Source organism: Hemicordylus capensis, chromosome 3 (assembly GCF_027244095.1).
Source record: "Hemicordylus capensis ecotype Gifberg chromosome 3, rHemCap1.1.pri, whole genome shotgun sequence".
Lineage (NCBI taxonomy): Eukaryota > Metazoa > Chordata > Lepidosauria > Squamata > Cordylidae > Hemicordylus > Hemicordylus capensis.
In genome coordinates, this window is record NC_069659.1 from 158,387,550 (window position 1) to 158,414,895 (window position 27,346).

At 47.3% G+C, this 27,346-nt stretch overlaps 1 long non-coding RNA gene across 1 annotated transcript; it reads left to right on the plus strand.

The window, feature by feature from the left end:
* The first annotated feature begins 15,624 nt into the window (after positions 1-15,624).
* Positions 15,625-17,692, plus strand: LOC128349287 (uncharacterized). Its single transcript, XR_008318703.1, has 3 exons — positions 15,625-15,695; positions 16,439-16,684; positions 17,573-17,692. It is a non-coding gene; the product is annotated as an uncharacterized LOC128349287 (long non-coding RNA).
* The last annotated feature ends 9,654 nt before the right edge of the window (positions 17,693-27,346 follow it).

Here is a 27,346-nt window from a genome sequence, read left to right on the forward strand (position 1 = left end):
TTTTTGTTGCATCTTTGTCAAGTATATATTGACACCTGTGCATTTCAGACCTGTGCATTTGAGAAAACATTCAAATTTCATTTTGGAATTCCCAGCCCATACTATAAGGAGGTCGCTCATCGGCCGCTTATCGGACATGTGCCCCAGGTGTGTGTGTGTTTGTGTGGGTGGGGCGCTCTTTAAAATCTGCCCAGCACTGGCGTGGGGAGCTGTAGGGGTGTGCACGGAACCGCCAACTGTGGTCTGGCACTGGGTGGGGGGCTTCTTTAAGAGCGGAGGGAGGGTTTACTTACCCCTCCCGCCGCTTTCCTGCTTGGCGCCCATAATCTTTAGAATAATTGGGGCGGCAGGACACCAGCTGCCCCGCCGCGACCGGATTAGGGGCCAAATCGGCCCAAACTATTGCCGCGGCCACTGACCACCCACCCAACTGCCCAACACAAGGCCCGATTTCGGGCCAAGGAAGCCACCCCCCACACGGCCGATGATGGGCCGAATCCGCCCAAACTACAGCCGCCGTGGCCGCCCGCCGCGGCCGCCTGCCCTCCCAGCTGCCCGAGTCCTCACCACAACAAGGCCCGCGCCGGTCGGGCCGATCAGGGCCCCACAATTCAAAAAGGAGAGGAGCTGGCAAACAGAGCTCTTCTCTCTGCAAAGTCTCGGCCCAAACTTGGGCTTTGGGCGCAAAGGACGCCTGGGAGTTCCTCATCCAATGAATTTTTGAAGTTGAAGATTTTTTCCATAGGGAATAATGGAGGTTTCAGCAAAAGTAAAGCTTCACATCGGGGGGGGGGGGGGAGAGGTGGCCCAGAGCAGAGTAGGGTGGGTGGTAGTGCCCAGAGGGGGCAAGGAAGCTGCCAGAATTATTTCAAAGGAATTGGGCAGAGGGATGATATTTAAAGATTTAATGGCGTTTATGCATCTTTAAGGTTCTTCCTCATAGGGAACGATGGAGGTTTCAGCAGCCCCATAACTGCACTTGGGGGGCACTGGAGTGGCTCAGAGAGAGTGGTGGTGTAGAGCACATAGGGTGCCAACCACCCCATCGGTTGCTAATCCATGGGGTACTGGACAAATCACAAATAATCAGCCCTTTGCCCAATTCCTTGGCATCTGGATTATGGCAGTCCAGCAAGCACTCAATGTGGAATACGTTCAGCAGTTCACGGCTGAACCACTCACATTTCAGAGGAATTGGGCAAAAGGGTGATTTTTGGTGAATTTTTGAATTTTGCACGTCTTTAAGATTTTCCTCATAGGGTATAATGGAGGTTTCTGGAAAACTTAGGTTTCTCCTCACAACAACCCTGTGAAGTAGGTTAGGCTGAGAGTGAAGTCTGACCAGTTCAAACCAGTTCTGACTGGATCAGACCAGTTCAGACTGGTTCAAACCGGTTCCGACCAGTTCCGACTGGTTTGAACCGGCTGAGACCGGCTCAAACCGTTTCAACAGGTTCCGGCCAGTTCCAACCGGTTCCAACTGGTTCCGATCGGTTCAAACTGGTTCAAACCGGTTCCGACCGGTTCAGAACGGTTCAGACCGGCTCCGACCGGTTCAGACCGGTCGAGCGGTTCAAACAGGTTCCGACCGGATCGGACTTCCTTGAACAGGTTCCGACTGGATCAAACTGGTTCCAACCGGTTCAGACCGGTTCTGACCAGATCGAACCGGATCGAACAGGTTCAGACCAGCTCAAACAGGTTCCGACCGGCTCCAACCGGTTTAGACCGGTTCAAACCCGTTCAGACTGGTTCAGCAACCGGTTCCGACTGGTTCTGACTGGTACAGACCAGTTCAAACTGGCTCAAACCCTATGTGCATTACACTGCCACTTGCTCTGGGCCACCCCAGTGCCCCCCAAGTGGAGTTACGGAACCATTTTGAACCCGTTAGAACCAGTCAGAACCGGTTTGAACTGGTATGAATGGGCTGGAAGTGGTCAGAACAGGTCGGAACCGCTTTGAGCCACTTTGAGGCAGTCGGAACTGGTCGGATTCGGTTTGATCCGGTTGGAACCGCTCAGAACCGCTCGGAACCGGTTTGATCCGTTCTCAACAGGATTGAGCTGGTCGGAAATGGTTAGAGCCAGTTTGAACCAGTCTGAACCGGTTTGAACCGGTCGGAACCAGTTTGAGCCAGTCGAAACCGGTTTAAACTGGTCTGGAATGGTTTGAGCTGGTTCAAACTGGTCGGAACTGTTTTGAACTGGTCGGAACTGGTCTGAACCAGTCCGAACCGGTCTGAGCCGGTTTGAACCATTCAGAACCGGTTTGAACCGGTCTTAACCGGTTTGAGCCGGTTTGAACTGGTCTGAACTTCGCAACTTTCTGAACCGGTTGGTACCACTTTGAACCGGTCTCAGCTGCTTTGAACCAGTCAGAACAGGTCTGAAATGCTTAGAACCAGTCAGAACCACTTTGAACCAATCGGAACCAGTCGGAACCACTTGGAACTGGTTTGAACTGGTCAGAACCACTTTAAACCGTTCAGAACCGTTCAGAACCACTTTGAACCGGTCTGAACCAATTTGAACCAGTCTGAATCACTTTAAACTGGTTCAAAGTGGTTCTGACTGCTTTGTACCAGTCGGAACCAGTCTGAACTGGTTGGAACTGGTCTTTCCAGCTTTGAACCAGTCTAAACCGCTTTGAACCAGTTGGAACCAGTCTGATCCACTTTGAACCAGTTTGAACCGGTCAGAACCACTTTAAACCGGTCAGAACTGGTCAGAACCAGTCTGAACCACTTTGAAACAGTCGGGACAGGTCTGAACCGGTCTAAACTGCTTTGAACCGGATAGAACCAGTTGGAACCGCATTGAACTGATCTAAACTGGTCAGAACCTCTTTGAACGAGTCGGAACTGTTTTAAACCAGTCAGAACTGGTCGGAACCGCTTTGAGCCGATCGGAACTGGTTTGAACCATTCTGAACAGCTTTAAACAGGTCTGAACAAGTCTGAACCACTTTGAACCATTTGGAACTGCTTGGAACCACTTTGAACTGGTTGGAACGTGTCTGAACCACTTGGAACCAGTTGGAACTGGTTGGAACTGCTTTAAACCAGTCGGAACTAGTCGGAACCGGTCTGAACCACTTTGAACCAGTCAGAACCGCTGTGAACCAGTCAGAACCGCATTGAAATGGTCTACACCGGTCAGAACTGCTTTGAACCAGTTGGAACTGGTCGGAACCGCTTCTAACCAGTCAGAACCACTTTGAACCAGTCGTAACCGGTCGGAACCACTTTGATCCTGACAGAACCGCTTGGATCCGCTTGGAACCACAGGTATGAAATGCTTAGAATAGGACAGAACCACTTTGATCCAGTTGGAACCAGTCTGAACCAGTTGGAACTGGTTTGAACCAGTCAGAACCACTTGGAACGGGACTGAACCAGTCAGAACTGGTTTGAACCAGTCAGAATCACTTGGAACCGGACTGAACCGATCTGAAATGCTTTGAAACGGTCGGAACCGCTTGGAACTAGTCTTAACTGCTTTGAACTGGTCAGAACTGCTTTGAACCGGTTGGAACCACTTTGAACCAGTCGGAAATGGTCTGAACCGCTTGGAACCACTTTGAAGGGGTTGGAACCGGTCCGAACCACTTGGAACCAGTTGGAACTGGTCGAAACCAGGTTGAACTGGTCATAACTGGTCATAACTGGTCTGAACCGCTTGGAACCGGTCGGAACCACTTTGAACCAGTCAGAACAGCTTTGAACCACTTTGAACTGGTCGGAACCACTTTGGACTGGTCTAAACCCGTCAGAACTGCTTTGAACCAGTTGGAACCAGTCAGAACCTCTTCTAACTGGTCGGAACTGCTTTGAAACAGTTGGAACCTGTTGGAATTGCTTTGAACCAGTCGGAACCACTTTGAACCAGTTGGAACCACTTTGAACCAGTCTGAACTGCTTTGAACCAGTCAGAACAGGTCTGAAACGCTTAGAACCAGTCAGAATCGCTTTGAACTGGTCGGAACCAGTCAGAACCACTTGGAACCGGTCAGAACTGGACAGACCGGTTTGAACTGGTTGGAACTGGTCTGAACCGGTCGGAACTGCTCTGAACCGCTTTGAACCAATCAAAACCACTTTGAACCACTTGGAACTGGTTTAAACTGGTTAGAACCGCTTTCAACCGATCAGAACCGGTCGGAATCACTTTGAACCGCTCAGAACCACTTTGAAGCAGTCTGAACCACTTTGAACCAGTCTGAACCTCTTTGAACTGGTCAGAACCGCTTAAAACTGGTTCAAAGTGGTTCCAACCAGTTAAAACCGGTTTCAACAGGATCAAATCGGATGGAACCTGTCTGAACCTCTTTGGTTGGAACCACTTTGAACCTGTCAGAACCGATCTGATCTGTTCGGAACTGGTCTTAAATGCTTTGAACCAGTCTGAACAATTTTGAACCAGTTGTCACCACTTTGTACCAGTTGGAACCAGTCGGAACCACTTTGAACCGGTCAGAACCACTTTGAACCAGTCAGAACTGGTCTGATCTGCTTTGAGCAGATCGGAACCGGTTTGAGCCATTCTGAACTGCTTTGAAACGGTCTGAACCGCTTTGAGCCAGTCAGGACAGGTCTGAACTGGTCTGAACCACTTGGAACCGGTCTGAACCACTTTGAATCGGTCAGAATCGCTTTGAACTGATCAGAACTGTTTTGTACCCATCGGAACCACTTTGAACCAGTTGAAACCGCTTTGAACTGCTTTGAACCGGTTGGAACTACTTTCAACCAGTCGGAACTGGTTGGAACTGGTCAGAACAGCTTTAATTGGGTCGCAACCACTTTGAACTGATTTGAACTGCTTTGAACCAGTCAGAACCGCTTTCAGCCAGTCTGAATTGCTTTAAACAGGTCTGAACTGTTCTGAACCACTTTGAACTGGTCGGAACTGATTAGGACTGGTCGGAACCATGTTGAACTGTTCAGAAACACTTTGAACCAGTCTGAACCACTTTGAACCAGTCGGAACTGGTCTGAACCACTTGGAACCACTTTGAACCATTTGGAACCGGTCTGAATCGGTCACAGCTGCTTTGAACCGGTCTGAACTGGTCGGAACCGGTCTGAACTGCTTTGAACCGGTCGGAACCGCTTTGAACCAGTCGGAACTGGTCTGAACCGGTCGGAACTGGTATTAACCTCTTAGAAACGCTGGTCGTAACTGGTCTGAAATGCTTAGAACCAGTCGGAACTGCTTTGAACCAGTCTGTACCAGTCAGAACCGCTTGGAACTGGTCGGAACTAGTTTGAACTGGTCAGAACCGCTTTGAACCGGTCTGAAACACTTTGTACCAGTCGGAACGGCTTTGAACCAGTCGGAACCGCTTTGAACTGGTCTGAACTGGTCTGAACCGGTTTGAACTGGTATTAACCACTTTGAACTGGTTGGAACCACTTTGAACCAGTTGGAACCAGGTTTGAACCAGTTGGAACTGGTCAGAACCGGTCTGAACCACTTTGAACCAGTCTGAACTGGTTGGAACCACTTTGAACCACTTTGAACCGGTCAGAACCAGTCGGAACCGCTTTGAAAAGGTCGGAATCACTTACTGCTCAACTCGTTGGTAGTTATGCTGTGGGGTTCTGCGGGGTTCCATTCTTTTGCCTATGCTGTTTAACATCTGCATGAAACTTCTGTGAGAGATCATCCAGAGATTTGGATGATGGTGGACTGTCATCAATATGTAGATGAGACTCAGTTGTATGTCTCTGTTTCATCAGACACAGGTGAGGCAGTGACTGTCCTGAATTGGTGCCTGGATGCAGTAATGGATTGGATGAGGGTGAATAAACTGAGACTCAATCCAGTTTGACAGAAGTATTGTGGGTCTGTGGCTCCTCTGCCTGGTTGAATGATGTTCAGCCTGTTCAAGATGGGGTTGTACTCTCCCTGAAGGAGCAAGTTCGCAGCTTGGGGTGCTCATTGATCTAGCACTGTTGCTAGAGACTTAAGTGGCCTCTGTGGCTTGGAGCGCTTTTAGCAGCTTTGGCTATAAAAGGTAGGGTTCTGCGTTTTGTTTTTTTAATGTTTTGTTTTTGTCCCAAATCCAAAACACCCCCATTTTGTTCTTTGTTCGAAACCAGCCAATCCGAAACACCCCAATTTTGTTCTTTGTTCAAAATTGCAAAATCCAAATCCGAAACGTTTTGGATTTAAGAAAATGGCCCTGGGGCAAATCTAGTGGGTGGGAGTGGTCGTGCCAAATGGGTGGAAGCTACCACTCACATTTCAGAGGAATTGGGCAAAGGGGTGATTTTTGGTGAATTTTTGAAGTTTAAGATTTTTTCCATAGGGAATAATGGAGGTTTCAGCAAAAGTAAAGCTTCACATTGGGGGGGAAAGAGGTGGCCCAGAGCAGAGTAGGGTGGGTGGTGGTGCCCAGAGGGGGCCAGGAAGCTGCCAGAATTATTTCAAAGGAATTGGGCAGAGGGATGATGTTTAAAGATTTAATGGAGTTTATGCATCTTTAAGGTTCTTCCTCATAGGGAACGATGGAGGTTTCAGCAGCCCCATAACTGCACTTGGGGGGCACTGGAGTGGCTCAGAGAGAGTGGTGGTGTAGAGCACATAGGGTGCCAACCACCCCCATCGGTTGCTAACCCATGGGGTACTGGACAAATCACAAATAATCAGCCCTTTGCCCAATTCCTTGGCATCTGGATTATGGCAGTCCAGCAAGCACTCAATGTGGAATACGTTCAGCAGTTCAAGGCTGAACCAAACCACCCCCTGTTTGGTCCTGGGTCATGCCAGGCCATGCAGAGGCCCATTGCATATGCACAGCAACCTCCAAAATGGCCAATGCGCTGAGGGGAAGGCCCAAACGGGCCCAAGAATGGCTGAACAGGCCAGTTTTGGACTGAAGGGAGACTGGCAGGGGGAGGGAGAACCTCCATGGACCCCCCTCCCCAACTTGGAGAACACCCCCCAGAGGGAGTAAGGATAGATAGATAGATAGTTCGTAAACCCCCCCAGAGCAAACTGAACTGGGGGGAGTGAGGGGGGTGCCAGCCGAACTGGCCAGGTCGGGGTTGGGTCCGGTTTGAACTTGGACTGGACTGGACAAGCTGGTTCTGTGCACACCCTAGTTTCATGTAGATGTTAAACAGCATAGGGGAAAGAATGGGACCCAGCTGAACCCCAAAGCACAACTGCCAAGGAGTTGAGCAGTAACCCCCGAGCATCATCATTTGGAAACAGGCCTTGAAGTAGACCCCACCAGACCCAAAAAAGCCCATTGGACAACATTGAGAGGATGCAATGGTGGACAAAAAATGTGCTTCTGTTCCATCACTGCCATAGAATAGGCTCAATAATGAGCTCTAACCTGTGTTTGCTCAGAGTCACCCTGAATTTTGCTCCACTTTTGTTCCAGCCATCTCCCAGCTTGTTTAATCACCCTCAGGTGTATACCAATGAGCTGCATGGGCTGCTTTGCAGAAGAGGGTGCTTGGGAATGACCGTTTCAACCACCCAAGCTATCACTCAATTCCCGAGAGCAACTACAGCTTTGACAGAAGTGCCTGCCCAAACAAGCTGGAAAATCCCCCAGAGCCCTCAGGAATCCACTGGAGTCCACCAGTCTCCGAGGGTGGACCATTTTTATAGGTCCCCCACCCTTGTAGAGTGGTATAGCCACTGAAACTCTAAACTTCAGAAGGAAGTGATCTGACCATGACAAGGGTACAGATGACACATCCCTCACATTCAAATCAACATCCTCCTGCCCAGCTGAAAAACACCAGATCCAGAGTGTGCCCCACTTCATGTGTTGGGCCAACAATGTGCTGGGCCATGGTTGAAATGATGGACATGAAGTCCTGGGCCAACCCAGACAAGGCAACCTCAGCATGGATACCCCCACCCTTTATTTAAATAAGGTTATGGCTCTGCATATGACATAATTAAGAGTGACAAATATATATGTGTATATCTGAAAGAGGCAGCTGCTGGTACTCACCCCAATCTCTGCACACCATCTTCGAGGGCAGGGTGACACAAGGTAGGTGATAAGCTCCCTTCTTCTCTCTTCATCCCTTTGCTCAAGCTGGTATCCACTCTGCTAAAGCTGATAAATCTTTATCCATCCAAGATCAAACATCCACCTTGGAGCAGCACATCTGGACTATGTGAGAGCATTCAGCCAATATACCAAGTTGTGTGCCATTAGCATCCCTAAGGGCAACTATCTATTTCCTATATTGTACATCTTGTTCAAAGGCATCTTTTGGCACCTGTCAAGATAACATCTGAATACCTAATTCATATACCCTCAAGATAAAGTTCAGGGTGAGCAAAAGTGTTAATGAAGCATTAAATACCTAGATCTTTGGTCTGGGTAAATAAATGAACAAAAATGGACAGGTTTCTTTCTGTTCAAGACAATCTAATGTTTAGAACCCTACACAAAATTTTGGTCATTTGTACACTAACTGCTTAGCAAAAAATGTTTGCCTCCCCATTGCTCAAACTGTGGAAACAGATACCCAATATCTTTCAATCTTTACTAGTCTTTGAACTTTCTTCAAAGTCACTTTCCATTGTCATTAACTTTCCACGACACCAATGTCATGTTGCATTAAAAAATGAACAGGAATATTCTCTTAGATGTAGGACATTTGCCATCAAGGAAAAAAAAGTGAGAACAGTCTGCCCTTGGATTGGGTCAGTGAGAGCCTTATCTGAAAACATTCAGATGTGAAACTGTTCCCAATGGGAAAGCACAGTTTCCCTAAAACATAAATGCAGCTTGTTGGAACAGTTATGGGTAGTGATGAGCAAACCACCATTCCCCCCTGATTCAAATTGGAGCCATTTAAGTCTAATTTAATTACCCTTCCCTTAGCTTTTAGTGGCCCCAGATGCTGCTGTGCATGCTTGCAACAGTGCCTCATTCTGAGATAGTGAAGCTCTTCTCATGATCAGTGAAAAGAGCTCCGGGGCAGTCTGTGGGGAGAGTGGGTCACCCTCCCCGCAGACAGGCATGGCTCATGAACTCGCCTCCAGGGGGGGCGGCTTCTTTAAGGTAAATGGAGTTGGTGCTCCGTGCCGCCTAGCAGTCCCCACGGCGGGAAATCGCCTTCGCCACTCACCTGGCTCCCGTGGAGGTGAGCCCCCACCAGAGGCCAGGTGAGTAGCGGAGGCGATTCCCTGCCACGGGGGCTGCTGGGCGGCACAGAGCACCAGCTCTGTTTACCTTAAAGAAGCTGCCTGCTGCCCCCCCCCAGAGGAGAGTTCACAAGCCGCGCCTGCCCGCAGACAATCTCCTCCCCTTCCCTTTTGGGCAGATCACCCGCCTCCTCTGCCTCCTCTGGGCAGTGCCCTCTGAAGCTCAGGTGGTTTGGGTGCCTGGATGCACCGCCGCATGTTGCTCCATCCCCCGGAGCTCTGATAATGCACTGTGCAAGTGTGCAGTGCGTTATAGGACTCCCCCCCTCCCTTAGCGTTTCACCCGTGACTGCAAGCAGCTGCAGCTGGCACGTGAGCAAATAAACAGGGTTAAGGGAGTGAGCGCTCCCTTAACCTCATTTAATAGAGTGCCTAAATAGGCAGGTCTGCTGCCCTGTAGTCGCCAGAATTGGGCCAGATCCCAGTGGTTCACACGCATGTGCAAAACCGAGGTTTTGCACACGTGTGTGTATAGTCCCACTATTAATTGCTTCTTGGCCTTTTGACTACTGACTTTTGACTACTGACTTTTGACTTCTTGGCCTACTTGACTACTGTGTAGTCTCACTATTAACTATAGCACTATCCCACATAATGTGGTCATTCACCCCATCAAAAACTGTGTTCTGTCCAGATGTGGGAGCTGTGTGCACTTCCAATTTTCAGTTGTGTGGAAGCAAGATAGGAGGAAAACCTAGATAGAAGTGATTATGTGGAAGCAAGGTAAGAAGAAAAGCTACCCAGGTTTTCCTCCTACCTTGCTTCCACACAAGCAAGCTCTTCTCGTGATCAGTGAGAAGAGCTTCCGGTGGGTCTGCAGGGAGAGCGGGTTAACTTACCCCTCCCCGTAGATGATCACCAAGCCGTCCCTGGGCGGCCAATCGGCTGCCCACATGGAGCCAGCATGGTGTAGTGTTTAGAGTGCTGGACTAGGACCGAGGAGACCTGAGTTCAAATCCCCATTCAGCCATGATACTAGCTGGGTGACTTAGGCAAGTCACTTGTCTCTCAGCCTAACCTACTTCACAGGGTTGTTGTGAGGAGAAAACGCAAGTATGTAGTACACCGCTCTGGGCTCCTTGGAGGAAGAGCGGGATATAAATGTAAAAACAAACAAACAAACAAATAAAATCTCAGAGCTGGTTGGGGCGGTGGGGAGCGGGGGATGCCCAGCCCCCAGAAGTCCCAGGGTGCCCCACACAAGTGCACGGGGCATCCTGGGGAGACCCCCGGGACTGGGAGGCTTGTTTCAGCCTCCCGGAGGGGGCCTCCTCATGTGTCACCATGGTGCGGAGCTGCATTGCGATGGCACACAACCAGAAAACCCAGGTTAGCGGAGCGCTTATTCCACTAACCTGGGTTAAGGGGAGGGCTTCTTTGGTAGGCTAGCTGGCAGAGAACCACCAGGCTCACCCAGGAGCCCAGTGGTTCTCACAATGAGGGGAAACCGGGCTGGGTTCCCCGGTTTCCCCCCATTGTGAATATAGCCTCAATCATTTCTACCCAGGTTTTCCTCTTAACTTGCTTACATACAACGGGGCTATTCTCACAATCTACAAAAATTGGGCTAGGAGAGCCGGCTTGGCTGCGAGCCCAGTGGTTCTCGAGCGCATAACCCGCTCTTGTAGCCCTCCCCATAGCCCAGGTTTGCGGAGTGAGCACTCTGCAAAACCATGCTATCTGATAGTGAGTAGCCACGGCGCGGCTCCGCACCATGGCTACTTGCAAGTAGGGCCCCCGGAGGGGAGGTGAAAAGCTGCCTCCTGGCTCTGGGGGTCTCCCCAGTATGCCCTGCGCACTCGCGCAGGGCATACTGGGGCTTCTGGGGGCCACATGGCCCCCGAGCTCCCCAGCACCCGCCGGCTCCGTCACAGAGCCAGCAATCATGTGGGCAGCCGATCCAGCCATCCAGGGCTCCCTCCGCGCTCGTGTGCGTGGAGAGCGGGCTTAGCCCGCTCTCCTGGCTCACCGCCAGAAACCAGGTCTCACTGATTGTGAGACCCAGTCCAACCAAAAATTGGAAGCACAAACAGCTCCCAAACCTGGATAGAACACATTTTTTGATTGTGTGAATGGCCTCATTATGTTTGACATTGGTACAAATGTATAGTTTACACAGGTGCAGTTGTTCACACACTATGTTGAACATAGGTACAATATACTTTCTGTTTGTACCATGCTTATGAGGGGCCTGAACCCAGGTTCACTTTTGGAATATTTCACACACACACACACACACACACACACACACACACACACACACACACGAATGTACAGATATCTGCATACTCCTTCAACATAATGTCTGAATAGGGCTAATTAATGGAGCCCTCCCTACCACTGTCCTGCACTTGGAAAAATGGGGAAGGGGAACGGAGTGGGAAGCAGTAGGATGAAATGGATTCATTCAGGATGGACCCAAACCCTCTACTGTTCACCCAGGTTAGTAGTTCTGTTTCTTGTTTTGTGGACTCCTTGCAGCAGAAACACATCACCTGGAAAAGATCAGGTGCTGTATGATCATAATGAGATTATAAGGCCCTTCAAAACACTCTACTGTTTTGTCCTCAGTTCAGAGTCCTGTAACTTCCATATTGTTGGCCCAAAGATTTTCTGTGTGTGTGATCCACAGTGTATTAAAACTTTGGAAGCTATCTCCCTTCACCACCACCTTACCGTATGCTGAAGAATATAGCAATAGCAGAAGTCAGGACATGATGGTGCTCAGTGGTCATAATGCTTCTGGCTCTAAGTAACAGCAGGCTTTAGCATGTGGGATATGGTGCGGTGGCACTGATGCCAAGTCAGTGGGGGCAATTATGATGGCCATTAGTTTAGCACCACCTCCAAAAATCTTCCACTGAGCCAACCATCTTACCACACTTCATTAAAAAGGGTGGGAGGAGAGCTTGTCTTGTGATAGCAAGCATGAATTGTCCCCTGTGTGAAGCAGAGTCCACCCTGGTTTGCATTTGAATGAGAGACTACATGTGAGCACTGTAAGTAATTCCCCTTAGGGAATTGGTCCACTCTGGGAAGAGCATCTGCATACTTACATGCAGTAGGTTCCAAGTTCCCTCCCCGGCATCTCCAAGAAAATGGAGGGGTTCCTGCCTACAACATCGGAGAAGCCGTTGCAAGTCTGTGTAGACAATACTGAACTAGATGGACCAATGGTCTAACTCGCTATAAAGCAACTTCCTATGTTTCTGTAGTGACCAGTCTCCCCACAGTCTAATGAGTTAACCTTTGTCTTGATTGACAGGCTGGCGAACTCCAGGGTGCAACAAATCAGTCCACTAGGTGGATGGGACATGAGAGCTGCAGGTGGGATTCTGGGAAGAAGAAAGGAAGTCTGTGGTAGGTGCATGGAGGACATGCATCAGTGGAGTTTGCTACAGCAGGATGACTGTAGATCCTTGTAAGACAGGATTGCAGGAGGCTTGATTCTCATCAGGAGTTTAGTGAGTTCAAGGACAGGAAGCCAGGGCTTTGCCTTTGGGAATATAGTCGAGGAAAAGAGTGTTTAGTCAGACTTTGCCTGTGTGTGTGCTTTGTATTTTCCTAAATATCTGTTATTCACAACTGAGTAACTAAGTTTCAAAAGCGTGCTGCTCCATAACCATCTGGATGCTTTTGAAGTATTCTTGTAAGCAACTAAGTTTTTTAAAGTGTATCTAAAAAGCTAAAAGCCTCAGATGGAAGTAGTCTGTAGTAATTTTAATAAAAAGTCTTTTTTTTCTCTGTTATTTACTTTTTACTAGGGATGTGCACAAAACCAGTTCACCCAGTTCGGTTCAAATTCAAACCAGATTTGAACTGGGAGGGGGACGTTCAGTTTTGGTTTTGCTTGAACCCCCTGGTTCAGTTTGAATTTGAACCAGTTTGAACCAGTTTGAACCAGTTTGAACCTCCAAAAGTGGGTGGGGTGGTAGCTGGCACCCATGGGTACCTACCACCCAGCCCCCAAAGCAATCGGACACTCGTTTGATTTTTAATGAATTTTTGAAATTTATTTCTATTTTTTCTCATAGGGTATAATGGGACTTGAACCAGCCCATTATTCCCTATTGTGGAGCACCCATGGGTGTCAACTACCACCCAAACCCGAAGCAATCGGTCACTCCTATGATTTTTTAATGAATATTTGAAATATTTTTAATTATTTTTCTCATAGGGTATAATGGGACTTGAGCCAGCCAATTATTCCCTATTGTGGAACACCTAGGGGCACAAAAGTGGGGTGGATGGTAGGCACCCAGGCGTGCCTACCACCCACAAAACCCCAAGGCAATCAGACACTCCTTGGATTATTGGTGAATTTTTAAAGCATTTTAAAATTCCTCATAGGGAATAATGAGGATTCCAGCAAATGTATCATTTCACGTTGGGGGGGAAGGGGTAGCCTACAGAATAGTGTGGTGGGTGGTAGTTCCCAAGGGGGGCAAGGAAGCTACCAGAATTATTTGAAAGGAATTGGGCAAAGGGCTGATTTTTAAGTGATTTTTTGAAGTTTATGCATTCTTAAGGTTTTTATCCATAAGGAAGAATGGAGGTTTCAGCAGCCCCATAACTGCACATCCCTCTGACAAGTGATCCATCAAAATGGCATAACTCAATGTTTATTTTCTCTCAGAAATTTCTGGATCACAATGAGTTATTTTACAAGTACAGTACAAGATGTCTCTTGTCTAACTAGCATTTCAACAAGCTCTGGGACTTCTTAATTTTGAATTCTAAGCATAAATCTGGATCCAGTGTTCTCAGAAGCATAGCTGTAAAAAAGTAAATACATCTGCCACTTATCCTCTGTCAATGTAATACAAACTTCCCAAAGTAACTATTATCTTTGCTTGTAACGTTTCATCTAATGGCAAAACGTCTTCTTTGCTATGAACCACACTGCCCATTGAGATCATCTGGAGAGGTTCGTCTGCAGTTGCCACCGGCTTGTCCGGTGGCTACTCGGGGACTGGCCTTCTCCATTGCTGCCCTGAGGCTTTGGAACACACTTCCTGCTGAAATAAGAGCCTCCCCATCTCTTACAACTTATAAAAGGGCAGTCAAGATGCGTTTGTTCATCCAGGTTTTTAATTAGATTTTGTGTGTGTTTTAATTGTGTTTTAATAGTTTTAACGTTTTAAATTTTAATTGTTGAACTGTCTTAATCTTTTTTATTGGTTGTTTTTATTGTTTTGTAAACTGCCCAGAGAACTTGCGTTTTGGGCGGTATAAAAATATGCTAAATAAATAAATTAAATAAATAATAAATAATGGGGCAAATAGCCCCAAGGCCACAATTCACATTGAGAAGTCTGTATGATAGCAAAGGGTTAACCCCCTTTCCCCCTATGCTGTGATCCCAATCCAGATTGTGCCCCCTGATGGCTGTTTTTTAAAAAAAGGAACAAAAAGCAACAAGCTTTCAGAGTTCCAAATAGACAATTCCACCAAATATGTAGGTTTGCCCAAAATCTGAAGTACACACACATCCCATCCTTTTTCTTTTTAAGGTGATGGCAAGTAAATTATTATCCTGTTGATCAGTCTTCCCAGAGATACCAATCATATCCCATCTTTATCTGCCTTTCATTGGTGAAAGAAGTCCTTTTTATTCCCCAAATATTTTAACGTGTAATTTGTTGGTGTTGGATATAGTTTTCTTCTAATAGAAAGAAGAAGGTGGATAATAGATGTGCACAAAACCAGTTTTACAAGTTCAGTTTGAATCCAAATTGGATTCAGACCAGACCAGTTTGTTTTTGCCACCCTCTGGACTGGGGCCCAGCCTGGCCTGAATTTGAGCCAGTTTGGGCCAGGTTTGAGGGGTACAAGGGGCTTCCGCAATTGTTAAAATACTTTTAAAAAATGAAGTACTTACTCCTGCGGCGGCCTTGGGAGTGCTGTGGCAGCCTGATATGTACATCTCGAGGTGGTGTACAAAATTTTAAAAACACAGATTAAAATACACAGGACACAATAAAAAGTATAAAACAGTTATTAAAAATGATTATTAACATAAATAAAATTAATTCTAAATAAAAGCTTGCAAGAACAGGAGAGTCTTGAAGGGCTTCCTGAAAACAAACAGAGAAGGAGATGTTCTTATTTCAGCAGGGAGTATATCCCAAAGCTATTATAGTAGACAGTAAAACATGTAGATTCTGAAGTGTGTTTGAGAGAGAGTGTACTAGAGAGCTTGAGACTTTTTTGAAGGACACTATTGTCACTTTTGCACATAATGGCAAACCACAGGTCCAGTTTGCCCCCATTCTCTCCTCTGTGCTCCCAGATGATTCCGATCTGGAGTCTGGGAGCCTGAAAAGGGGAGGAACTGGCAGCATAGGCTTATCATGAAGGACAGCTGTGGCAGCCAATCAGAGACAGAGAGAGGGAGGAGTTTCCTACTCTCAACTCTGGCTTCAAACAGCATCAGGCTTTCAGATGACATGATGCTGCCTTTTGACCAGAGGTTTTGGTGGTGAAACCAAAGATTAACCAGAGGTATAAATTCAGGTTTGTGGTCAGAAACCTCAGGTCACCTTTCTCAGGGAACCACAGCTTCCCACATTTGGATGACCACAAAGCTGAACCTCTGGCATGGTTGTCTGGTGTGATATCTGAGGGCGGCCTATTTCCTGAATTGTTCCAACCATGCCTCAGGGTGGACCTACACATTACACATAGTTTAATATTTCCACTCTTCCCTCAGGTGTTTTCTTTTATTCTGTAAAGTAGTTAAAGGATGGTGAAGAAACCACCTGAGAAAACTCTCAGAAGTTTCTTCTTAGAGAAATCCTGAAATTGTCTTTTGAATGTCACTTCTTAAAAATTGCAGTACCATCCCTAGCTGTAGGTAGCATGCTGCCTCAAGAGCATCACAGGTTTAGAGTGCATTTAGAATAAAGAGCTATGTCAGTACTGTACTCATCTTACTGCTAGTCTATGTAACCGGTTCTAGAGGTTTTTAGTTTATGTTGCAGAATTGGTCAAAAGCATTTTATTGAGTAAGCAGAGATCGACTAGTTGAGCCTACCTAGAGATTGATGTATGCAGAGCTTTAAGACCCAATTTAAGGGTCTTGTTCCTTCAGCCAACCAACAGGGTGCTAGTAAGTAAGTCCTCCATTTCAGTTTGATTCCTGGCATGTCTGTTGGCTGATAGGTTAGCTGTCTTAGCAAAACCTTAGTACTAGTTAAATCACAGGGTGTTTTTTTTTCCTTTTTACCTGGCAAATCATCATCTAGCTTTAACAACCTCTAAAAGAATGCTCCGGCAGTTCCAATACTACTAATCTGAATCGAACTCAACCTCCAACGTGCAAGGCTCTGCATTGTTTAGAAGCAAATCGACATAGTTAAATTATCCTGGTGGAATGACCTTTTGTCCCAGTTGGCACTGTCTGAAGTCTATGTAGGAGCTGTTTAATTTCTTGCTTCCAAGACATTTGAATGCTCAAAATCCTGCCTCCACCCCGCTTTTCACCTCAAGAGGTAAGAGAGTTTCCCTCTCTGGTGATTCCTCACCAGACAACTTAATGTGGAAATCATGTCCTGAAAGTTTGAAAACCATTTTAAGAATGGCAGAAATCTGTAATTATGAAGCTATTCTCACAATTGCTCCAAACTGGGCTAAGGGAGCCCAGCCCGTTTTTGAGCAATCGTGAGAACCACCCCGCTGTCAGGCAAGCCCAGTGGTTCTTTGGTGGCTAGCCTGCCTAAGTACCTCTCACCCTAAACAAAGTTAACGGAGCGAGTGATCCGTTAACCTTGCTTATTTGATCGTGTGTCAGCCATGGCTGCTTGCAGCCACGGCAGTCACACTGGGGGGTGGGGGAGAGGGGAGGCGGGACCCCAGGAAGTCACCGTGCACTTGTGCAGTGCCTTCCTGGGATTCAGGGGGCCAGGGCACTGCACAGCGGCGCGCCCCTTCCCTCGACCCCCAGAGCTCTCGACAGAGTTGTGGCGAGGAGTGGGAGCACCCGACTGGAGCAGCTGCTCGGCTGGGCAGCTGATCCAGCCATCCATCAACACGTGACTGCTCGTGTAGGGGTAGAGTGATCTAAGCCTCCTCTTCCCGCACAAACCCCATCTGGTGCATCACACTCATCGTGTGAGGCGCCTCACTTGTTTGTGACAGCATTGTGTATATGACTGAAACTTTTTTTTTAAAAGAAGGGCAACACACATTTCGTGACAACTTTTGACCCATCTCCTACAATAGACTTCCAAATGACATATAAGATCACATAAGGCAAATAAGCTTTCCTTATGAGATTTTGCTTGCACAACTTGTTGGGAGTTTTTGTTTAGCCCATCAAGACAATACAAAGGATGTAAAATATTTATTTATCCTGAGGTTTTTTAAATTTTTATTTTAAGAACTGGACTTACAGAGGCAGGACAGCAAGCCAAAGCTCCCTGGTGGAGTTATCAAGTTCCCATGAAGAAGAGAAGCAGTGAAGAGAAGACAGCAAGGATTACAGGCTGCACAATAGATTTGGAAGTTGTAGCAAAAAGCATGATAAATCCTTCAAAATATAAGTTATTATTCAGTTTTCTAAAGCATGGTGCAGATAAAAGGAAACAATTTCTGCCTGCTGGAGTTGGAATATCTCTGAGATGCTATTTATTTTCTTTAGAATCATGTGGCATGTTTTTGAAAATTATTTTTCAGCATCTGAAATAATAATAGCTAAACCTGCAGAGTTATTTAAAGGTGGCAGAATAGTTGATAGGTTGTTCCAAAGAGCTGCTTTGCTCATGGGAAGCTCCTAAACATGAACCTGACTTATCCTGAGGCATACCTGTAATCTCCCAGGCTTGTGGTTGGTGGTGGGGTGGGGGGGCATTCAATGTTCCCTTTGGGACCAATTTGTCTGGGGTGGCTCAGGAGTTCATAGAGGCCATGACAACTGTGGGCCTATCCCAAGTGGTCTCGTGACCAAAACAAAATTGCTGGTCCCATGCTTGATCTGGTCTTCCACGCTGCTCAGGGTGGTGTTCCATGGGTGGGGACTCCTGTGATTTCCCCATTATCATGGACAGACCACCTTCTGGTTAAGGTTGGTCTCACGATTATGTCTCACCTCCACAGGGGTGAGGGGCCCATTAGGATGGTCTGCCCGAGAAGGTTATTGGCTCCAATAGGATTCCAAGAAGCCTTGGAGGGACTTAGTGTTGGCTTTGCTGGTGACCCTGTTGATGCCCTGGTGGAGAATTGGAACAACCAACTCATCAGGGCAGTGGACACAATCACTCCTAAGCGTCCTCTCTGACCCAGTTTGAAACTGGCCCCTTGGTATATGGAAGAACTATGGGGGCGGAAGCGGCAAAGTAGACAACTAGAGTGCAAGTGGAGAAAGACTCAACTTGAATCCAACAGATTATTACATAGAGCGCATTTGAAGATCTATGCTTGGGCAATATGTGCAACAAAGAAGCGATACTTTTCTGCCTGAATCACACCCACAAGTTCATGTCTGGTGGAGTTGTTCAGAGTTGTGAGGGGGCTAGAGCATGCCCCCCCCAATCTCTACTTGGAACCAAAAATCATTCGCTCTGATATTTTTAATGAGTTTTTTTGTGTGTGGACAAAATATCTCATTTTTGGGCTGACTTGGATTCAAACTCCACAATTGTTACAATGTCTGATGCCGAAGAGTCCAGCAGCTCCTCTTATGTGGTGACCTTGGATCAGTTTCAGTTTGTGACTCCTGAGAATGTGGACAAGTTGCCTTGAATGGTGCGGCCTACTTCCTGCTCTCTTGACCCTTGCCCAGCATGGCTTATATTATCAGGTTGGGAGGCTGTTTTAGAGTGAGATTATAAATGGTTCTTTGAGGGTGAGCAGGATGCCTCCTTGTCTCAAGAAGGCAATCATTAGACCACTTCTGAAGAAGCCTGCCTTGGATCCCTCAAAGTTAAGCAACTACAGGCCTGTCTCCAACCTTCTGTGGCTGCGCAAGGTGATTGAGAGAGTGGTGGCCTCCCAGCTCCATGTTGTCTTGGAGGAAACTAGTTATCTAGATCCATTTCAAGCTGGCTTTTGGTTGGGCTATGGGGTGGAGACTGCATTGGTCTGCCAGATGGATGAACTCCAACTAGGAACTGACAAATGGAGTGTGACTTTGTTGTTGTTTGCGGATCTCTTGGCCTTCAATACTATTGTCTATATTATCCTTCTGGAACTGAGGGGACTGGGGATTGAGGGTGGGAAGCATTGCCTTGCAGTGGTTCTGCTCCTACCTCATGGGCAGATCCAGACCAGATAGTGTCTCTTGGAGACTGTTGTTCTTCAAAATCTGAACTTTCCTATGGTGTCCCTCAGGGCTCCATATTGTCTCCAATGTTGTTTAACATCTACATGAAGCCACTGGGAGAGATCATCAGGGGATTTGGTGCAGGGTGTTATCAGTATGCTGATGACACCCAAATCCGTTTCTCCATGTCAGCCTCATCAGGAGTAGGCATAACCTCCCTAAATGCCTGCCTGGAGGCAGATAACAAACTGAGGCTGAATCCAGATAAGACGGAGTTACTTATTATGCAGGATTGGAACTCAGGAGAGGAGTTTGATCTGCCTGTTCTGTATGGGGTCACATTCTCCCGGAAGGAAAAGGTACACAGTCTGGGTGTACTTCTGGATCTGAGCCTCTCTCTGGTGTCCCAGGTTCAGGCGGTGGCCAGAGGTGCTTTCTGTCAGCTTCAGCTGATACGCCAGCTGCGTCCATTCCTTGTTATTAACAGCCTCAGAACTGGTATTACTATGTACTTCTATGTCTCCATTTTATATGTTATCATTTTATTGCATTCTTGCTACTCTCTTTTTATGCTTCTTTTCAATGATGCCTTTTATGATTTTATATTCTCTCAGGTTTTAAACCTACTCTGTTATGTCTTTAATGATGTTTCTTCTTAGTGAGCCATAGTTATATTTTAAATCCTTTATTATTTTGATTACTTTTACTACTGATTTACATTATATGCTTGTAGTGTGTATTAGGGTGTAATATCTACTGCCACTCTGGGTTTTTAATAATGTATTATGTAATCACCTCTCTTACTTTATGCTGGTCTGTGCCGTAATAAGGATTGATTGATTGATTGATTGACCTCAGAACGGTGGTACATATGCTGGTAGCATCCAGACTGGACTTCTGCAATGCTCTATGTGGCTCTATGTGGGCCTGCCTTTGTATGTAGTCCAGAAATTTCAGTTGGTGCAGAATGCGGTGGCCAGGTTGGTCTCTGGGTCATCTCAGAGAGACCATATTACTTCTGTGTTGAAAGAGCTACAATGGCTGCTAAGTTTCCAGGTACAATACAAGGTGCTGGTAATTACCTATAAAGCCCTAGATGGCTTAGGCCCTGGGTTTTTAAGAGAACATCTTCTTTGCCATGAGCCCTATCGCCCGTAGAGATCTTCTAGAGAGATACGTCTATGGTTGCCACCAGCTCTTCTGTTGGCCACTTGGGGAAAGGCCTTCTCCAATGCTTCCCCAGGGCTTTGGAATGCACTCCCTGTTGAGATAAGACTTCCCCATCTCTGGCAATTTTTAAATAGGCACTGAAAACATATTTGTTCACCCAGACTTTTAATTAGATTTATAGTTTTAATATGTTTAATGCTGGGTTTTTAAACTATTTTAATGCTAATTATTTTAATGTTTATATGATTTTAATTGTAAACCACCCAGAGACACAAGTTTTAACAAAAAGAAAAAGAAAAATAAGAAATAGTGCTGGTCCTGCAATCTCACTATGGCATCAGCTTTCTAGGGTTTAAACTGGTAGTCTTTCCTAGCCCTTCCTGGAGATTGCAGAGCTGGAAACTGTGACCTTCTGTATGCAAAACCATGGGCTCTATCGCTGAATTTCAAGTCTTCCCAGGAGAATAAGCGCTTCATATTACTCACTCCTGAACTGTTTATATTCATTTTTCATGTATGTGTAGTGTGGCATTCATATCCCACTGTTTTCCAAACTTATTAAGGGAACAAGGCTCCTTTTGGAGCACTTCACATAAGAACACAAAAGCATGAGGCCTGTTTTGCTGATCAGAGCAAGCTTTGCCTGGTCCAGAATTCTGTTTCCGATAGAGAGGAGCCCATGGCTAGAAATCGAAACGTGGGCTGGGAGGGGGGGATTCTAAGAGGGTTGTGAGATTCTGAAAAGTGAGATATTGGATGCACAGAGAACTCTCTGAACAAATGAAAAGCAAAACAAGGACATTCATGGGAAATGGAAGGGGGTCATATAACCAATGAAGAGTTCAAAAGTGTGGCCTGAATTTGCAGGCATGGTGTCAGGAAAGCTAAGGCTCAGAATGATCAAAGGGATGCCAAAAAACAACAACAAATAGAGTTCTGGATATATTTATTATCTATAGTATCTATCTAAAACATGTATACACCACCAAGACATGTGTCTCGAGGTGGTTAAAATTCAAGCCACAAAACAGGAGAGCCAACTAATACAACAGTATCAATGAGAACTTTAATAATTGCACATATCCCAACTATGACAACTCACCACCACCCATATACTATGATATCCCACACCACCATCCAGAACATAATGCAGAGTATTTTGAAGTATGATCCTATGCAACAGTAAATTCCCCCAGGCTCAGAGGAGCTCCCCCCCCACCACCAAGTAAGCAAGCAGATTGCAGCCCAGAGGTTATTTCCCCTGCATCCACTGACATCACTCAATTGCTTCCAATCTCCTATAATTCTTTAAAAGTAGCTTTGGAAGAAGTTGCACTTATTTTTAATGGTAAGAACAGCAGCGCTCTCATGTTTATCATGTGAACACCGCTGGGTCCCTGGGAGAACAAAATCATTGTTGATACCACATCCTAAGTGACATGACAGTTTTGCAGTGCACAGAGGAGAGGTTCACTTGCAAGTCTGTCAGACAATACCTAACCAAAAGTAAGGAAGACGATGCAAGCAATAGTTGGCAGAAAGCATCGTCTCCTTTAACACAAGAGAGTGCCAAACTGAAGTCAGGGATGAGGCAAACATCTATGCCCAAGATGCTGAACAAACACCCAAAGCTTGCAGCTAGGACTTTAGTATTGCTTAATCTGTGTATTGAAAGACACAGAGAAGAGAAGACCATTTTAAACGGCTGGAAACCGCTGATCAGTGGGTGTGTGTGTGTGTGTAGATAAATATTAATGTGACCAACTGCTGAAGTAGCCAACAGTTCTGCAGTTCGAGAGGAAGGGGTGTTCTAAATCAGGGGTTTTCCCTGCATTTGTGTTTAGGCTCTCTGTCCCTCCTTTGCAACTGCTCCCTGAGCAGTTCCCTGTCCCTCCTTTCCAAGCAGAAATGCAGGAAAGATACATGATGTAGAACACACACACATACACACAGAGGGAGGGGGCTCTAAATTGGTGTTTCACCCCTGCGTTTCTGCTTGGGCTCTCTGACCCTCCTTTGCAACTGTTCCTGATTTAGAACACACACACACACACACACACACACACACACACACACACGTTCTAAATCGGGGGGAGGGTTGTGTGTTCCATCCTGCATTTCTGCTTGGGCTCTGTCCCTCCTTTGCAACAGCTCCCTAAGAAATGCATTGGCTATTCCCACGATCGGGGAAAATAGGGCTAGGAAAGCCTAGCCCGATTTTTCCCAATCATCAGAACCACCGGGCTCAGCTGTGAGCCTGGTAGTTCTGGAGCAGGTAACCCACTCAAGAACCCTTGCCCCCAAACCAGGTTTGTGGAGCGAACGGTCCGCAAAACTGGTTTTTAAAATTGGGAGTAGCCACAGCGTGGCTTTGTGGCATGCCTACTCATGAGCAGACCCCCAGAGGGGAGGCAAAAAGCCACCTCCCAGCTCCGGGGGTCTCCCCAGTATGCCTTGTGTGCTTGTGCAGGGCATACTGGGGCTTCCAGGGGCTGCATGGCAAGCTCCCCAGCCCCTGCCGGCTCCATCTCAGAGCCAGCAATCGTGTGGGTGGCTGATGCGGCCTCCCAGGGCTCCCTCCCCACTCATGAGCAGGGATAGTGGGCTTAGCCCGCTCTTCCCGCTCACCGCCTCGAACCGGGTCTCACGGATCGTGAGACTCTGTCCACAGAAAAGGCAGAAACACAGGGAAAAAGCATGGTTTAGAACACACACACACACACACACACACACACACACATACACACACACACACACACACACACAGGGAGAGGTGTTCTAAATCCAGGGTTTTCCATCCTGCATTTCTGCTTGGGCTCTGTCCCTCCTTTGCAACTTCTCCCTGAGGGAGCAGTTGCAAAGGAGGGACAGAGAGCCCACGAAGAAACACAGGAACCCCCGATTTAGAACACACACACACACACACACACACACACACACACACACACACAGATTGAAGAGGAAGGAGAGACAAACAGAAATAAGGGAAAGGAACATGCAGCAACAACAGGAGGAAGGAAAGAGTGCAGCTCCAAAGCGGTGGATGTAATGGCCAACAGGAGTCCCTAGCCCAGCGGTCGTCGGGGGCAAGCTGTTGCTACTGTATGGTGCTTCTTCTCCCACTCCCACTACTCCTTGTCTTCTCTCCATCATTCAAGTCAGTGCCACTACCTAGCTCCCTGCGTGCCTGCCTGCTTGCAGCTGCTGTATTCATCTCCTGCTGCTCATAGCACATGGCAGGAGGGAGACAGGCTGGTGGCTGCTGACCCACTCCCCACCCCCGGACCTGGAGAGAGGGGTGCAGGTGCAACTTTGCCTTTTGAAGGCAAGGGAAAGCCCCCCCATCACCATCCAGGCTGCAGCCTGCTGAGGCGGCACTGGCCATTGTGTGGCCCTATGTCACTACTATCATCATGGCAGGTAGGAAATGCAGGGTCAGTGCGTGCACTGCCTGTGAAATGGGAGACTGGCCAGGCTTGAGGAGGGCCTTTGAGGTAGCCGGGCCGGGAGACAATTGTCTCCCTGTGCCTAATATATGGTACGCCCCTGAGCCTAGAGGTTCCAAAGTCACTCTCCTTCAGGAGATCCATCTGGCCCATATTCTATTAACCTTTAGAAAGCTGGTGAAGATATTGTTCTGACAGGTCTGCAGTGGTCGCTTAATGGTCTCCCTGCACCCAAAATTATTTCTGTCTCTATGGTTTCTGGTGTTTTTCTTTTGTTGCTGCATATTTTGCATGTTTTGTTACATTTGTATTTTTATTCCCATCCTCCCCTCCCAGGTGGAGGGGCAGTCAGGAAATCGGGAGAAAGAATGGGTGGCAGAAGCCGCAGCCATCTCTCCTCCTACTGCACCAAGGAATTTAAGGCGACATGGGTTGCAGCCTGTCAGTCCTATCTTTGACAAGATCAATTTTTAAGTACTATTTCATGACTCCATACTAATTTTTCCAAGAATGTTTGTATCAAACTACATTAACCACCCCCCAGTTACTTTAAAAAAGTCAATTGACTGTGCATTGAAAAGATTCCACTTGAATGCCTTTGCCATAAAAGTGCTATAGCTCTTGAAAGATAGTCCTTTTTAACATCGTATTTATGCATTCATGGTTTATTAATGGTGTGGAATCACTGAAGAGTAAAGATATACAAAACAGAAATGAAAATGGAGTTGTGAAATACATTTACAAAGTATGTCATTCCCAGAAATAACCTTAAACAACCTTTGGGTTTATGTGGTGTTATTACTGTATGGGGCTTTCTGCTGTCTTTTAACACAGAGGATTTAAGATGACATTGTTACCTAGAAATATATGGCCAACAGTTAGTTTATACATCATAGTGCTTTGTATTCCATGCTGCCACAGGTCATCTGTGTGAGGAGACAGTGAAATTCATCACTAAAGTTCTGCCTGAAGAAGCTGGACGAACAAACAGAACTGTTTGCTGAATACTTCACTAACCTGAAAAGCGCAGCTTATTCCAGCATTCAGCAACAAATGTTCCCACCAGTAGCTGGAGAAGGCATCAGCCTCGGTTTGGAGTTTGGGATTGGGATCCCAACTAACCCGGGTGGGAGTGGGAGGGCAGGTGGAGAGAAAAGACCCAACCTATTTTCTGATCTCAGGTCCAGTTCCCAGAATGTTATTGTGGGGAAAGCCAGGCATTTGGCCCAATTGCTTGATAGTTTGGAGTGCACCATAATTCTCCTCTATTGTGCTTGCTTAAAGTGTGTATGCATGCTCAAACTGGCCTCTAGTGAGCTCCGGATGAGAGGATTTTCCATTATTTAATTCTTAATCTAGCTCTCTCTGCCCTAAACTTGACTGCTCTCAAATTCCAGATTAACTGGTCAAATTTATATTTTAAAAAAGAGTTCTAGAACTAGAACAAGCAGAGTTTGCTGAAGATTCATATACTTCTACACAGGTGGCTATGATTTGCATATGTATGTGCCCCCTCTCTCCTAGGATTTGTTGATCCAAGGGAAGCAAGGTGGGTGGATGGTTGGCAGAGCAACACGGCAAGGTGACAGGAGCAACTGTGGAAGTTGCTCTCATGCCCATTCCCCTTTGTGGCCCTGCTTCCTGATCTGCCCTATTCTCTCCTCCAAAGGCCTGGGGGGGGGGGGCAAGAGCCCTCTTCCCCACCACCACAAGGCTGAACTGCTGATATTCTAGCCACCACGTGAGCAGCCGGGGGGGTGGGGTGAAGTGAGCAGGGTGAGGCGTGACACTCTAGCCTAACTGTGCAGGAACAACAGAGTGCCTCGCAGTTTTCAGAGGCTGCTGAGCCAAACAGTCAGACTCAGCGGCTGCTCCCACTCCACCTGCCACTTCCACGGGGGGAGGCCTGCTCACCTCACCTCCACCCCCTGGCAGCACACGTGGTGGCTAGAATATCGGTGGTTCAGCCTCGAGGCGGTGGCGGGGAGGAAGGCTCATGGTGGCAGTTGGGGGAGGGGGCTCATGGCAGTGTGGGCCTCACACCAGATTGCCTTGATGCACCACTGCATGTGTGTGAGCTCAGAGTGACTCTGCCATCACCACATGAAGGCTATGGACACAGAGGTGATACCAGGGGTCAATAATGAGCCCTTCTAAAGGCCCTGGCCTGCAGCAGCAGATCACTGATTATGACCCCTAAGATCACAGGAAGTTGCATTATACAAAACCTACACTGACTGGCAATGGCTCTCCAAGGTTTTAGGCAACAGTCTTTCCCTGCCCTATCTGTAGGTGCCAGGGATTGAACATGGGACTTTCTGCATGCCAGCAAATATTCTAACCAGGGTCACACCTAGATTCTTTTGGTGACTGGACCAGTCCTTCTGCGAGGGCCCCGCTGCCACGAGGCACCCCAAACCTACTTTTTTGCGGGGGGGGGGGGGCGCTCCTGCTAAGGCTAACCTATGTGCCATTTTTAAAACACACACACACATACACAAAGCTGCCACGTGGCCAAGGGGTGGTTGCAGAGGGGTGGTCCAAGTTGTCAACCAGTGGTGGCAATGGGGCAAGCGACCACAGGGCACATGTTCTCTGCCCAGCAGCTGCTGTGAACCATGAGGCATGCCTGCACAATGCAGAAAAAGATTGTCACAAGACTGTGACATCACAGGCTTGCGATGATCTTTTTCTAAACTGTGCAGGTGTGCCTTATGGTTCACAACAACCACTGGGCAGAGAGGACATGCCCCCATCACTGCCACCACTGGTGGGGAGGAGGTTGACTACTTGGCTCGCTCCCCACTCCCCGCAGCCACCCCTTGGCCTCCCGGCGGCTTTGTTAAAAAAAACCCAGCACATAGGTTAGCCACAACGCAGCGGGCAGGTGCGGGGTGGATGTAGGAGACCCCCCAGACCTTGGAAGCCACCAACCGGGGCCCAAGGTCTGGGAGTTAGAGCGCCTCTGGTTCTGACATTGAGCTATGACCCCATCACCTAAGGGAAATATCTTATAGCAGACAGTTGGCACATGTAGCCACCTATCCAAATGCAAACCAAGGTGAACCCTGCTTAGCAAAGGGGACACTTCATGATTGCTAACAAAAGACTGGCTTTCCATCCCAAACTGGCTCTCCACTCTGACACCAGCCTGTGCCATGTGTATTGTGCCTTGTTTGCATTACTAAATAACCACAGCACACTTGGGATAAAGGAACAGGTGATCTTGGGCAGATTATATTATTTCCTAATGGGATTATACACACACACACACACAC